The following is a 12,190-nucleotide window of genomic DNA, read 5'->3' as shown; positions in this document are numbered from 1 at the left end:
GGAGCTTTCACCTAAATAACTACAGGTGGTGAGATAAGCTGCACAATATAATTGACCTTTCAGTATATTGTTGCACACACACCATCTATTTAGCAAATGCCCTTGTTATCAACAGCAGCCTTTTAAACTCACCTGAGCTAACAGGTATGTGCGCTGGTTACTCTGCTGCGCTTAAAATTTCTTTTTTGGTTTGCTACAATGCCTTTTCTGAAACGTTGTCTCCTTCTGCTGGAACACTGACTTCTTTCATTTAATGCCTGCAGACTATAAAAGAGAACCCAACCCAAAAAGTTTGGTTGATTAGTCTGTGGCATTCTGTTAAACTGTTGCTTATGGCGGTCTCTGTGAGCTTCTCAGCGACATTCAGCCAGCCAGGTATCCTGCCTGCAGTAGATGGAATGTGGCAATGGAACGCTGGCTGCGCGTGTCATAATAGGCTCTGAGCCTTTATATACCTGTGCACAGCAGCAGCCACCTTCAGTCTGCTGCTGGACAGCCAGCAGCAGCAGCAGCAGGAGAGGTATGTAATCAGGAGCCCTCCTGCTAAGGGTAGACAGCTGCTCGTTCCACCCCACCCCCCGCCTTAATTGGTTCTCCTCCCTTCCAACGGTGTTGAGGCGGGTGGGAACAGCAGGGGGTGAAGGTGCTGTGTTTAAAGAGGTGGAGTTATGCAGATCTAAAACGCGTGGATTGCAGCAGCAGCAAGCCGAAAAGTGCAGGCATGTAAGGGATCTAGAGGTTGACAACATGTCTTCTTAACGGGAGTCCAGGAGCTCATCTCCACAAATGGTCTTTTCAGGATTCTTGGGTGGCTCCGTAGTTTGAAACCAATTCTGGTTATCGCTTCTCGGCCTTTTGGCTAAGATCAAGTGTAGTATCTGTTCTTATCAGTTTAATATCTGATACGTCCCCTATCTGGGGACCATATATTAAATGGATTTTTAGAACAGGGAGATGGAAAAAGAGCTTGCTCTGTCCACTCCACGCATTGACCTGGTATTGCAGTATCTCCAGGACCGGTGCACCCCTTCTTTAATGCAGTTTCTAAAATCAGAAAGAATTGAATTCAATGTTTTTTGTTCATTTTGCTTGTTTGTCGGATTTTGGGATGGACTCTTTGGCTTTGCTTTTCTTCTCCTCATTGGATTTTTCATGTTCAAAGTTGCAGAAGCCAGATTACAAGCTCATTTTGGTTCAACTTCAGCAACTGTGCATTGCATTGCCATGTAATGTGATGCAATGCTATCTTTCTAGCTCTCCCTTTTTACTTCCTTTTGGATAAACAGACATATTAGGCAAGCATTTTGGAGCTTTCACCTAAATAACTACAGGTGGTGAGATAAGCTGCACAATATAATTGACCTTTCAGTATATTGTTGCACACACACCATCTATTTAGCAAATGCCCTTGTTATCAACAGCAGCCTTTTAAACTCACCTGAGCTAACAGGTATGTGCGCTGGTTACTCTGCTGCGCTTAAAATTTCTTTTTTGGTTTGCTACAATGCCTTTTCTGAAACGTTGTCTCCTTCTGCTGGAACACTGACTTCTTTCATTTAATGCCTGCAGACTATAAAAGAGAACCCAACCCAAAAAGTTTGGTTGATTAGTCTGTGGCATTCTGTTAAACTGTTGCTTATGGCGGTCTCTGTGAGCTTCTCAGCGACATTCAGCCAGCCAGGTATCCTGCCTGCAGTAGATGGAATGTGGCAATGGAACGCTGGCTGCGCGTGTCATAATAGGCTCTGAGCCTTTATATACCTGTGCACAGCAGCAGCCACCTTCAGTCTGCTGCTGGACAGCCAGCAGCAGCAGCAGCAGGAGAGGTATGTAATCAGGAGCCCTCCTGCTAAGGGTAGACAGCTGCTCGTTCCACCCCACCCCCCGCCTTAATTGGTTCTCCTCCCTTCCAACGGTGTTGAGGCGGGTGGGAACAGCAGGGGGTGAAGGTGCTGTGTTTAAAGAGGTGGAGTTATGCAGATCTAAAACGCGTGGATTGCAGCAGCAGCAAGCCGAAAAGTGCAGGCATGTAAGGGATCTAGAGGTTGACAACATGTCTTCTTAACGGGAGTCCAGGAGCTCATCTCCACAAATGGTCTTTTCAGGATTCTTGGGTGGCTCCGTAGTTTGAAACCAATTCTGGTTATCGCTTCTCGGCCTTTTGGCTAAGATCAAGTGTAGTATCTGTTCTTATCAGTTTAATATCTGATACGTCCCCTATCTGGGGACCATATATTAAATGGATTTTTAGAACAGGGAGATGGAAAAAGAGCTTGCTCTGTCCACTCCACGCATTGACCTGGTATTGCAGTATCTCCAGGACCGGTGCACCCCTTCTTTAATGCAGTTTCTAAAATCAGAAAGAATTGAATTCAATGTTTTTTGTTCATTTTGCTTGTTTGTCGGATTTTGGGATGGACTCTTTGGCTTTGCTTTTCTTCTCCTCATTGGATTTTTCATGTTCAAAGTTGCAGAAGCCAGATTACAAGCTCATTTTGGTTCAACTTCAGCAACTGTGCATTGCATTGCCATGTAATGTGATGCAATGCTATCTTTCTAGCTCTCCCTTTTTACTTCCTTTTGGATAAACAGACATATTAGGCAAGCATTTTGGAGCTTTCACCTAAATAACTACAGGTGGTGAGATAAGCTGCACAATATAATTGACCTTTCAGTATATTGTTGCACACACACCATCTATTTAGGAAATGCCCTTGTTATCAACAGCAGCCTTTTAAACTCACCTGAGCTAACAGGTATGTGCGCTGGTTACTCTGCTGCGCTTAAAATTTCTTTTTTGGTTTGCTACAATGCCTTTTCTGAAACGTTGTCTCCTTCTGCTGGAACACTGACTTCTTTCATTTAATGCCTGCAGACTATAAAAGAGAACCCAACCCAAAAAGTTTGGTTGATTAGTCTGTGGCATTCTGTTAAACTGTTGCTTATGGCGGTCTCTGTGAGCTTCTCAGCGACATTCAGCCAGCCAGGTATCCTGCCTGCAGTAGATGGAATGTGGCAATGGAACGCTGGCTGCGCGTGTCATAATAGGCTCTGAGCCTTTATATACCTGTGCACAGCAGCAGCCACCTTCAGTCTGCTGCTGGACAGCCAGCAGCAGCAGCAGCAGGAGAGGTATGTAATCAGGAGCCCTCCTGCTAAGGGTAGACAGCTGCTCGTTCCACCCCACCCCCCGCCTTAATTGGTTCTCCTCCCTTCCAACGGTGTTGAGGCGGGTGGGAACAGCAGGGGGTGAAGGTGCTGTGTTTAAAGAGGTGGAGTTATGCAGATCTAAAACGCGTGGATTGCAGCAGCAGCAAGCCGAAAAGTGCAGGCATGTAAGGGATCTAGAGGTTGACAACATGTCTTCTTAACGGGAGTCCAGGAGCTCATCTCCACAAATGGACTTTTCAGGATCCTTGGGTGGCTCCGTAGTTTGAAACCAATTCTGGTTATCGCTTCTCGGCCTTTTGGCTAAGATCAAGTGTAGTATCTGTTCTTATCAGTTTAATATCTGATACGTCCCCTATCTGGGGACCATATATTAAATGGATTTTTAGAACAGGGAGATGGAAAAAGAGCTTGCTCTGTCCACTCCACGCATTGACCTGGTATTGCAGTATCTCCAGGACCGGTGCACCCCTTCTTTAATGCAGTTTCTAAAATCAGAAAGAATTGAATTCAATGTTTTTTGTTCATTTTGCTTGTTTGTCGGATTTTGGGATGGACTCTTTGGCTTTGCTTTTCTTCTCCTCATTGGATTTTTCATGTTCAAAGTTGCAGAAGCCAGATTACAAGCTCATTTTGGTTCAACTTCAGCAACTGTGCATTGCATTGCCATGTAATGTGATGCAATGCTATCTTTCTAGCTCTCCCTTTTTACTTCCTTTTGGATAAACAGACATATTAGGCAAGCATTTTGGAGCTTTCACCTAAATAACTACAGGTGGTGAGATAAGCTGCACAATATAATTGACCTTTCAGTATATTGTTGCACACACACCATCTATTTAGCAAATGCCCTTGTTATCAACAGCAGCCTTTTAAACTCACCTGAGCTAACAGGTATGTGCGCTGGTTACTCTGCTGCGCTTAAAATTTCTTTTTTGGTTTGCTACAATGCCTTTTCTGAAACGTTGTCTCCTTCTGCTGGAACACTGACTTCTTTCATTTAATGCCTGCAGACTATAAAAGAGAACCCAACCCAAAAAGTTTGGTTGATTAGTCTGTGGCATTCTGTTAAACTGTTGCTTATGGCGGTCTCTGTGAACTTCTCAGCGACATTCAGCCAGCCAGGTATCCTGCCTGCAGTAGATGGAATGTGGCAATGGAACGCTGGCTGCGCGTGTCATAATAGGCTCTGAGCCTTTATATACCTGTGCACAGCAGCAGCCACCTTCAGTCTGCTGCTGTACAGCCAGCAGCAGCAGCAGCAGGAGAGGTATGTAATCAGGAGCCCTCCTGCTAAGGGTAGACAGCTGCTCGTTCCACCCCACCCCCCGCCTTAATTGGTTCTCCTCCCTTCCAACGGTGTTGAGGCGGGTGGGAACAGCAGGGGGTGAAGGTGCTGTGTTTAAAGAGGTGGAGTTATGCAGATCTAAAACGCGTGGATTGCAGCAGCAGCAAGCCGAAAAGTGCAGGCATGTAAGGGATCTAGAGGTTGACAACATGTCTTCTTAACGGGAGTCCAGGAGCTCATCTCCACAAATGGACTTTTCAGGATCCTTGGGTGGCTCCGTAGTTTGAAACCAATTCTGGTTATCGCTTCTCGGCCTTTTGGCTAAGATCAAGTGTAGTATCTGTTCTTATCAGTTTAATATCTGATACGTCCCCTATCTGGGGACCGTATATTAAATGGATTTTTAGAACAGGGAGATGGAAAAAGAGCTTGCTCTGTCCACTCCACGCATTGACCTGGTATTGCAGTATCTCCAGGACCGGTGCACCCCTTCTTTAATGCAGTTTCTAAAATCAGAAAGAATTGAATTCAATGTTTTTTGTTCATTTTGCTTGTTTGTCGGATTTTGGGATGGACTCTTTGGCTTTGCTTTTCTTCTCCTCATTGGATTTTTCATGTTCAAAGTTGCAGAAGCCAGATTACAAGCTCATTTTGGTTCAACTTCAGCAACTGTGCATTGCATTGCCATGTAATGTGATGCAATGCTATCTTTCTAGCTCTCCCTTTTTACTTCCTTTTGGATAAACAGACATATTAGGCAAGCATTTTGGAGCTTTCACCTAAATAACTACAGGTGGTGAGATAAGCTGCACAATATAATTGACCTTTCAGTATATTGTTGCACACACACCATCTATTTAGCAAATGCCCTTGTTATCAACAGCAGCCTTTTAAACTCACCTGAGCTAACAGGTATGTGCGCTGGTTACTCTGCTGCGCTTAAAATTTCTTTTTTGGTTTGCTACAATGCCTTTTCTGAAACGTTGTCTCCTTCTGCTGGAACACTGACTTCTTTCATTTAATGCCTGCAGACTATAAAAGAGAACCCAACCCAAAAAGTTTGGTTGATTAGTCTGTGGCATTCTGTTAAACTGTTGCTTATGGCGGTCTCTGTGAGCTTCTCAGCGACATTCAGCCAGCCAGGTATCCTGCCTGCAGTAGATGGAATGTGGCAATGGAACGCTGGCTGCGCGTGTCATAATAGGCTCTGAGCCTTTATATACCTGTGCACAGCAGCAGCCACCTTCAGTCTGCTGCTGGACAGCCAGCAGCAGCAGCAGCAGGAGAGGTATGTAATCAGGAGCCCTCCTGCTAAGGGTAGACAGCTGCTCGTTCCACCCCACCCCCCGCCTTAATTGGTTCTCCTCCCTTCCAACGGTGTTGAGGCGGGTGGGAACAGCAGGGGGTGAAGGTGCTGTGTTTAAAGAGGTGGAGTTATGCAGATCTAAAACGCGTGGATTGCAGCAGCAGCAAGCCGAAAAGTGCAGGCATGTAAGGGATCTAGAGGTTGACAACATGTCTTCTTAACGGGAGTCCAGGAGCTCATCTCCACAAATGGACTTTTCAGGATCCTTGGGTGGCTCCGTAGTTTGAAACCAATTCTGGTTATCGCTTCTCGGCCTTTTGGCTAAGATCAAGTGTAGTATCTGTTCTTATCAGTTTAATATCTGATACGTCCCCTATCTGGGGACCATATATTAAATGGATTTTTAGAACAGGGAGATGGAAAAAGAGCTTGCTCTGTCCACTCCACGCATTGACCTGGTATTGCAGTATCTCCAGGACCGGTGCACCCCTTCTTTAATGCAGTTTCTAAAATCAGAAAGAATTGAATTCAATGTTTTTTGTTCATTTTGCTTGTTTGTCGGATTTTGGGATGGACTCTTTGGCTTTGCTTTTCTTCTCCTCATTGGATTTTTCATGTTCAAAGTTGCAGAAGCCAGATTACAAGCTCATTTTGGTTCAACTTCAGCAACTGTGCATTGCATTGCCATGTAATGTGATGCAATGCTATCTTTCTAGCTCTCCCTTTTTACTTCCTTTTGGATAAACAGACATATTAGGCAAGCATTTTGGAGCTTTCACCTAAATAACTACAGGTGGTGAGATAAGCTGCACAATATAATTGACCTTTCAGTATATTGTTGCACACACACCATCTATTTAGCAAATGCCCTTGTTATCAACAGCAGCCTTTTAAACTCACCTGAGCTAACAGGTATGTGCGCTGGTTACTCTGCTGCGCTTAAAATTTCTTTTTTGGTTTGCTACAATGCCTTTTCTGAAACGTTGTCTCCTTCTGCTGGAACACTGACTTCTTTCATTTAATGCCTGCAGACTATAAAAGAGAACCCAACCCAAAAAGTTTGGTTGATTAGTCTGTGGCATTCTGTTAAACTGTTGCTTATGGCGGTCTCTGTGAGCTTCTCAGCGACATTCAGCCAGCCAGGTATCCTGCCTGCAGTAGATGGAATGTGGCAATGGAACGCTGGCTGCGCGTGTCATAATAGGCTCTGAGCCTTTATATACCTGTGCACAGCAGCAGCCACCTTCAGTCTGCTGCTGGACAGCCAGCAGCAGCAGCAGCAGGAGAGGTATGTAATCAGGAGCCCTCCTGCTAAGGGTAGACAGCTGCTCGTTCCACCCCACCCCCCGCCTTAATTGGTTCTCCTCCCTTCCAACGGTGTTGAGGCGGGTGGGAACAGCAGGGGGTGAAGGTGCTGTGTTTAAAGAGGTGGAGTTATGCAGATCTAAACCGCGTGGATTGCAGCAGCAGCAAGCCGAAAAGTGCAGGCATGTAAGGGATCTAGAGGTTGACAACATGTCTTCTTAACGGGAGTCCAGGAGCTCATCTCCACAAATGGACTTTTCAGGATCCTTGGGTGGCTCCGTAGTTTGAAACCAATTCTGGTTATCGCTTCTCGGCCTTTTGGCTGAGACCAAGTGCTTCACAGCAGGAGGTTTCAGTTGAAGGGCACTCAGGTACCCCTCTCCTTGGCCTGGCAGGATCGTCCACTTCGGTGGGCTTCACCTGCCTGCTGCTATTAGGGAGAGGGATTAGTCCTAGGGTAACGGGCAGCGATCCCCCAGCCTTCAGGTGCTTTATCTCAAAGCTCTGAAGGCGCAGATTGCAGGCGGTTGCAATTTGCATTTTGTTGCGCCATACCATGGAGGTTGACTCCAACCTCGTGCCTCTATATGCGAGGCTTAAGAACACCATAAGGGTCCGCTTTACGGCTGGTGGTTCCGATATGCGGAATCTGGGATATGTAGTCCAGGACGTGCTTGAGAAACTGCTCCACGTCAGAACCAACGAAATCCTTTCTATCCAGGATTATCCTCGACGTGGAGATTATGATGTAACCTTTACTGGCGAAGGTATTTTCAAAGATGTTTTGTCCAGAGTTAAGTCGGTAGAAAATAGCCCTGGTCTAAAAGGGATTCAGATCATCGAGCACGTCCTGGATGAGGTAAAGATGGTGGTTGTGAAAATCTTCTCACCCTTCATAACAGCACCAGAGGTTATTTCCTTTTTGTCAGTTTATTTTAAAAGTGTGAAATTGATTGGGAAAGTGTTGAATGAGTTTAACATCTGGACCACAAAATGGAAGTTTTTAGTAAAATGTGAAAGAGACCCTAAATTCCCTGGAGGTGTGAGACTTCCTCCAGCTCGATTTAAAATAGGGCAAACTAATGGGGATTTTTTTTTCTCAGGAATGCCACTTTTCTGTAGGTATTGTGGTCTCTATGGGCACTCTAAGGATAGTTGTGGTGCCACTTGTAGAAATTGTGCCAGTACTGAACATGACACAAAGGAGTGCCCAAATGAAAAAAAATGCTCTTTTTGTCGGACACCTGGTCATTTCTATTTTTCTTGCCCTCACAGGTTCAGAGAGGATGAACAAAAACAAAAGGAGAAGTCCAAGACATCCGGGAATGGACGGGCCAATCAGACCACCCCTCAGGAGGAGGAACAGCAACCTGGAGCCTCGGGAGGTGATAAGGGCGCTTCGACTAGTAACAATCCCTCCGAGTCAATGACAGGTAACTCACAGGAGCCCAGGAGCTGGCTGAAAGACCATAAGGAGGCTAAAAGGAAGGCTGAGAAAGATCATAAAGGGGCGGTCGGTAAGGCCAAAAAAGAACGCCAAAAGGCTGACACCGAGCCCAAAATTCCCACTGGGTCTCACGAGAGCGAGGGCGGTACGTGGCATTTGGTGAGGTCTCATAATAAGAAAAAGAATGGTTCCGTGGAGGTGGCTAATAGGGAGGAGATGGATACATCCCCTCACGGGGGTGTAGACTCTGGAATCCCGAGGTCCCGGGGCTCTGCTGCCCCAGGTGGGGCCCCGAACCTGGCTGCCTCCGGGGACTCTGAGGCTCCGCCATGTGCGCAGCCTGCCCCTGTGTTACGACCCTCTGCGGGTCAGCAGGGGAGTGCGGAGCCTCTCGGAGACCCACCTGACGAGGACCTAAATGGTCAGCCTATGGAGACCCAGTGTAACCTTTCTCACAATATCCTTCCGAGCTACACCCCAGTAGCGTCGGGTCTTAATTTAAGTGAATGTTCCTTCTCCGATGATGAAGACTCTTTGATAACGGTGGATTCAGAAGAGGGCGTTGGTGAAAGTCCAAGTGGTCTGATCCGTCCATCGGATAGGTAAAGTCCAGTTTTTGTTTCTTCCTAACCATTTGTTATGATGGCTGACATTAGTGGTGTTTCCCTCAATGTGAGAGGCATAGGATCCAAGACCAGAAGAGCTACTGTTTTACATTTTTTAACCTGTTTTACAGCTTCTGTTTTCTTTTTACAAGAATGTCATATCCCTCATAAGATTTCTTACAAAAAATATAAGGAAGAGTGGAAACATGGTCCATCGGTCTGGTCTGGATCAAATGCAACCGGATCAGCCGGGGTAGCTATACTTTTTAAGGGAAATGTGTCTATTGATTTTATCCAAGATATTTTACCGGGTCGTATTCTTTTAGTTAAGGCTTTTATTGATGGGACAAGATGGCAGTTTTTAAATTTTTATGGGTCACCTGATAAAAATGAAAGGGCTGATATGCTGGAAATTTTACCTTTATTTATTAACATTTCTGAACCTTTTATCCTGGCAGGTGATTTTAATTGTATTTTAAAAGGCGAAAGCCGACGCTCCAGTTCCGTGAGTAGAAATTATGACAAAACGTCTGGAATGTTAAGCAATATTATAAATGATTGTAAATTAACTGATGTGTATAAAGAATGTAACAAGGATAGCCCTATAGACGCTGGTTTCACCTGGAGCAATTCTACATGTAGCTCCAGGATAGATTTTGTTTTAGGTTCAGAAAAAATACTGCCAGTGAAATGTGAAGTTTTAACTAATATTCTCTCAGATCACAAGGTTTTATCTTTTAGAGTGAGGATTAATGGAAAGAAGAAATGTGGTAAGAAATCTTGGAAATTGAATGTGTCCCTTTTAAAAGATCCACAAATTTTATCGGATTTTATTGAGTTTTATGTAAACTGTAGAAAAAGGAAAAACCCCAATATTTCTTTTAGCTCCTGGTGGGATAGAATGAAAATAAGCATTAAAGATTTCTTTATAAAGAAAAGCATACAAAAAGCTAAAGAAAAGTTTGAGATCTATAATTTTCTTAATATCAGGTTACAGACATTGTACAAATTCAAAGACAATGGTCTGGATGTAGGTAATGATATATTGAGTCTTAAAGGAGAAATTTCAAAGTGGTTGGAACAAAAAGGAAAAGAACTGATTTTTCGTTCAAAGGTAAAACACGTAGAAGAGGATGAGACTTGTTCCAGGTATTTTTTTAAGAAAAACAAACAGGCGAAAACAATAATTGATAACATAGATGGAGATAATAATATCAACGTTATATTGGATAAGGTAAATGTCTATTTTAATGATCTTTTTAATGTAAAAACTGTAGACCATGATTTAATACACACTTTCCTGGGGGAGATCAAGTCCACCCTAGATGCTGATGCCCAAAGTTTTTTATCCCAACCTCTATGTGAGGAAGAGATTTTAGAAACCATGAAGAGTTTTAAAAATGGTAAAGTGCCCGGCCCTGATGGTATCCCCATAGAGTTTTATATAAGTTTTTATGATATTTTAAAAGATGATTTGTTTAATTTGTTTTCCGAAGTTTTTAATAATAAGGTTTTACTCAACTCATGGAAGAAAGGTGAGGTATCACTACTATACAAGAAAGGTGACAAAACGGATCTTAAAAACTGGAGGCCGATAACTCTTTTAAATAGTGATTACAAAATTATGGCTAAGATCTGTGCAAATCGGTTGAAAAAAGTGATACATAAAGTAATTCATGCAAATCAGGTATGCGGGCTACCTGGGCGTAGTATCTGGGACAATTTAAACCTGGTGAAAGATTGTATTGAAGATGTAAAAACCAGAAAGACAAAGATGTCAATCCTAGCGGTGGATTTTGAGAAAGCTTTTGACCGCGTGTCTCATTTTTATCTTTTTAAAGTTTTAGAAAAAATGGGCATTCCGGGTGGGTTTTTATTGTCTCTTAAAGCTTTTTATAATGATTGTACGAGTAAGATTTTAGTTAATGGTTTTAAAACAAAAGAGGTAGTTTTAAAATCAGGGGTGAAGCAGGGTTGCCCTTTGTCCCCCCTGCTTTTTATATGTGCTATAGAACCCCTTTTATGTACAATACGCCGGGATAAGCAAATATGTGGAGTACCCTTACCCGGAGGGAACGGTCTACAAGTTAAAGTTGTAAGCTATATGGATGATGTAGCAGTGTTTGGATGTGATGTACCTTCAATACAAAAAACGATAAGCCAAATTCAGTCTTTTTGTACAGTTTCCGGTTTTAAAATTAATCTTACTAAATGTAATATTTTAAATGTCGGGGGGATGAGTTTACATGATGTACCAATTGCAGTTACAGATTCCATTACTATTTTAGGTGTTTCTTTTAATGAATCTAATAATGGTTTTAATAGCTGGGATGCGGCAGCACAGAAAATTAATCAGAAAATCTGCATGTGGAATATGAGAAAGCTGTCAATGGAAGGTAAAGTTCTGATTGTAAAAATGGTGATATTACCTATCCTGTTATATCTTAGTTTGGTGTTCCCCCCTCCTACAAATTTGTTGAAACGAATTACAAAAGTATGTTTTACCTTTTTTTGGGGCTCAAAAATGGAGAAACTCAAAAGAGAAATTGTGACAAAGCCAAAGGTTAAAGGTGGGAAAGATTTCCCTGTTTTAGATAAGTTTCTTTTAATACATTTTTTCTGTTTCTGTTTTAAAACCCTTTTTAAAGATAATTACCTTTCCTATTTTATGCGTTTTAACATTGGTTTTCTCATGAGAAGGTTTGGTTGGTTTGAAACGGTTTTATCCTTTCCTTATGCTTTTAACCTACCTGCACATTATGAGATTTTAAAGAAAATTATTCTTGATTTTAATTTGAATAAGAAACAGACAGGGGATCTGTGTAACAGCAAGACACTACTCAAACAAATTAGTACTGATGTGACGTTGTGTGATATTGAACGTTATGATGATGACAAAACTGTACACATATGGAAAATGATTAACGCCCCTTATCTTTTTAATGTACAGAAAGACATGTCTTGGAGCTGCGCACACCACTGTCTTCCTTGCCGGGCATTCCAGTACAGAAGAGGTTTTGTGAGGTCTGCCATCTGCCCAAGAGAAGGTTGTCAAGAAGAAGAGACAGTGA

General features: G+C 43.2%; 5 non-coding genes across 5 annotated transcripts; all 5 read left to right on the top strand.

Moving 5' to 3' along the window:
* Nucleotides 1-839: 839 nt before the first annotated feature.
* Nucleotides 840-1,030, top strand: LOC141273856 (U2 spliceosomal RNA). Its single transcript, XR_012322159.1, has one exon. It is a non-coding gene; the product is annotated as a U2 spliceosomal RNA (small nuclear RNA).
* A 1,115-nt stretch (nt 1,031-2,145) lies between these two features.
* Nucleotides 2,146-2,336, top strand: LOC141273854 (U2 spliceosomal RNA). Its single transcript, XR_012322157.1, has one exon. It is a non-coding gene; the product is annotated as a U2 spliceosomal RNA (small nuclear RNA).
* Nucleotides 2,337-3,451: 1,115 nt separating this feature from the next.
* Nucleotides 3,452-3,642, top strand: LOC141273853 (U2 spliceosomal RNA). Its single transcript, XR_012322156.1, has one exon. It is a non-coding gene; the product is annotated as a U2 spliceosomal RNA (small nuclear RNA).
* A 1,115-nt stretch (nt 3,643-4,757) lies between these two features.
* On the top strand, nt 4,758-4,948 carry LOC141149551 (U2 spliceosomal RNA). Its single transcript, XR_012245843.1, has one exon. It is a non-coding gene; the product is annotated as a U2 spliceosomal RNA (small nuclear RNA).
* Nucleotides 4,949-6,063: 1,115 nt separating this feature from the next.
* Nucleotides 6,064-6,254, top strand: LOC141273852 (U2 spliceosomal RNA). The gene has a single exon (XR_012322155.1). It is a non-coding gene; the product is annotated as a U2 spliceosomal RNA (small nuclear RNA).
* Nucleotides 6,255-12,190: the final 5,936 nt, after the last annotated feature.

This window comes from Phyllobates terribilis, unplaced genomic scaffold, assembly GCF_046119375.1.
Source record: "Phyllobates terribilis strain yellow unplaced genomic scaffold, ASM4611937v1 Scaffold_5__5_contigs__length_657084704, whole genome shotgun sequence".
NCBI classification, from domain to species: Eukaryota; Metazoa; Chordata; class Amphibia; order Anura; family Dendrobatidae; genus Phyllobates; species Phyllobates terribilis.
Note: the sequence above shows the minus strand (reverse complement) of the source record. Positions and strands in the feature narration are given on the sequence as shown.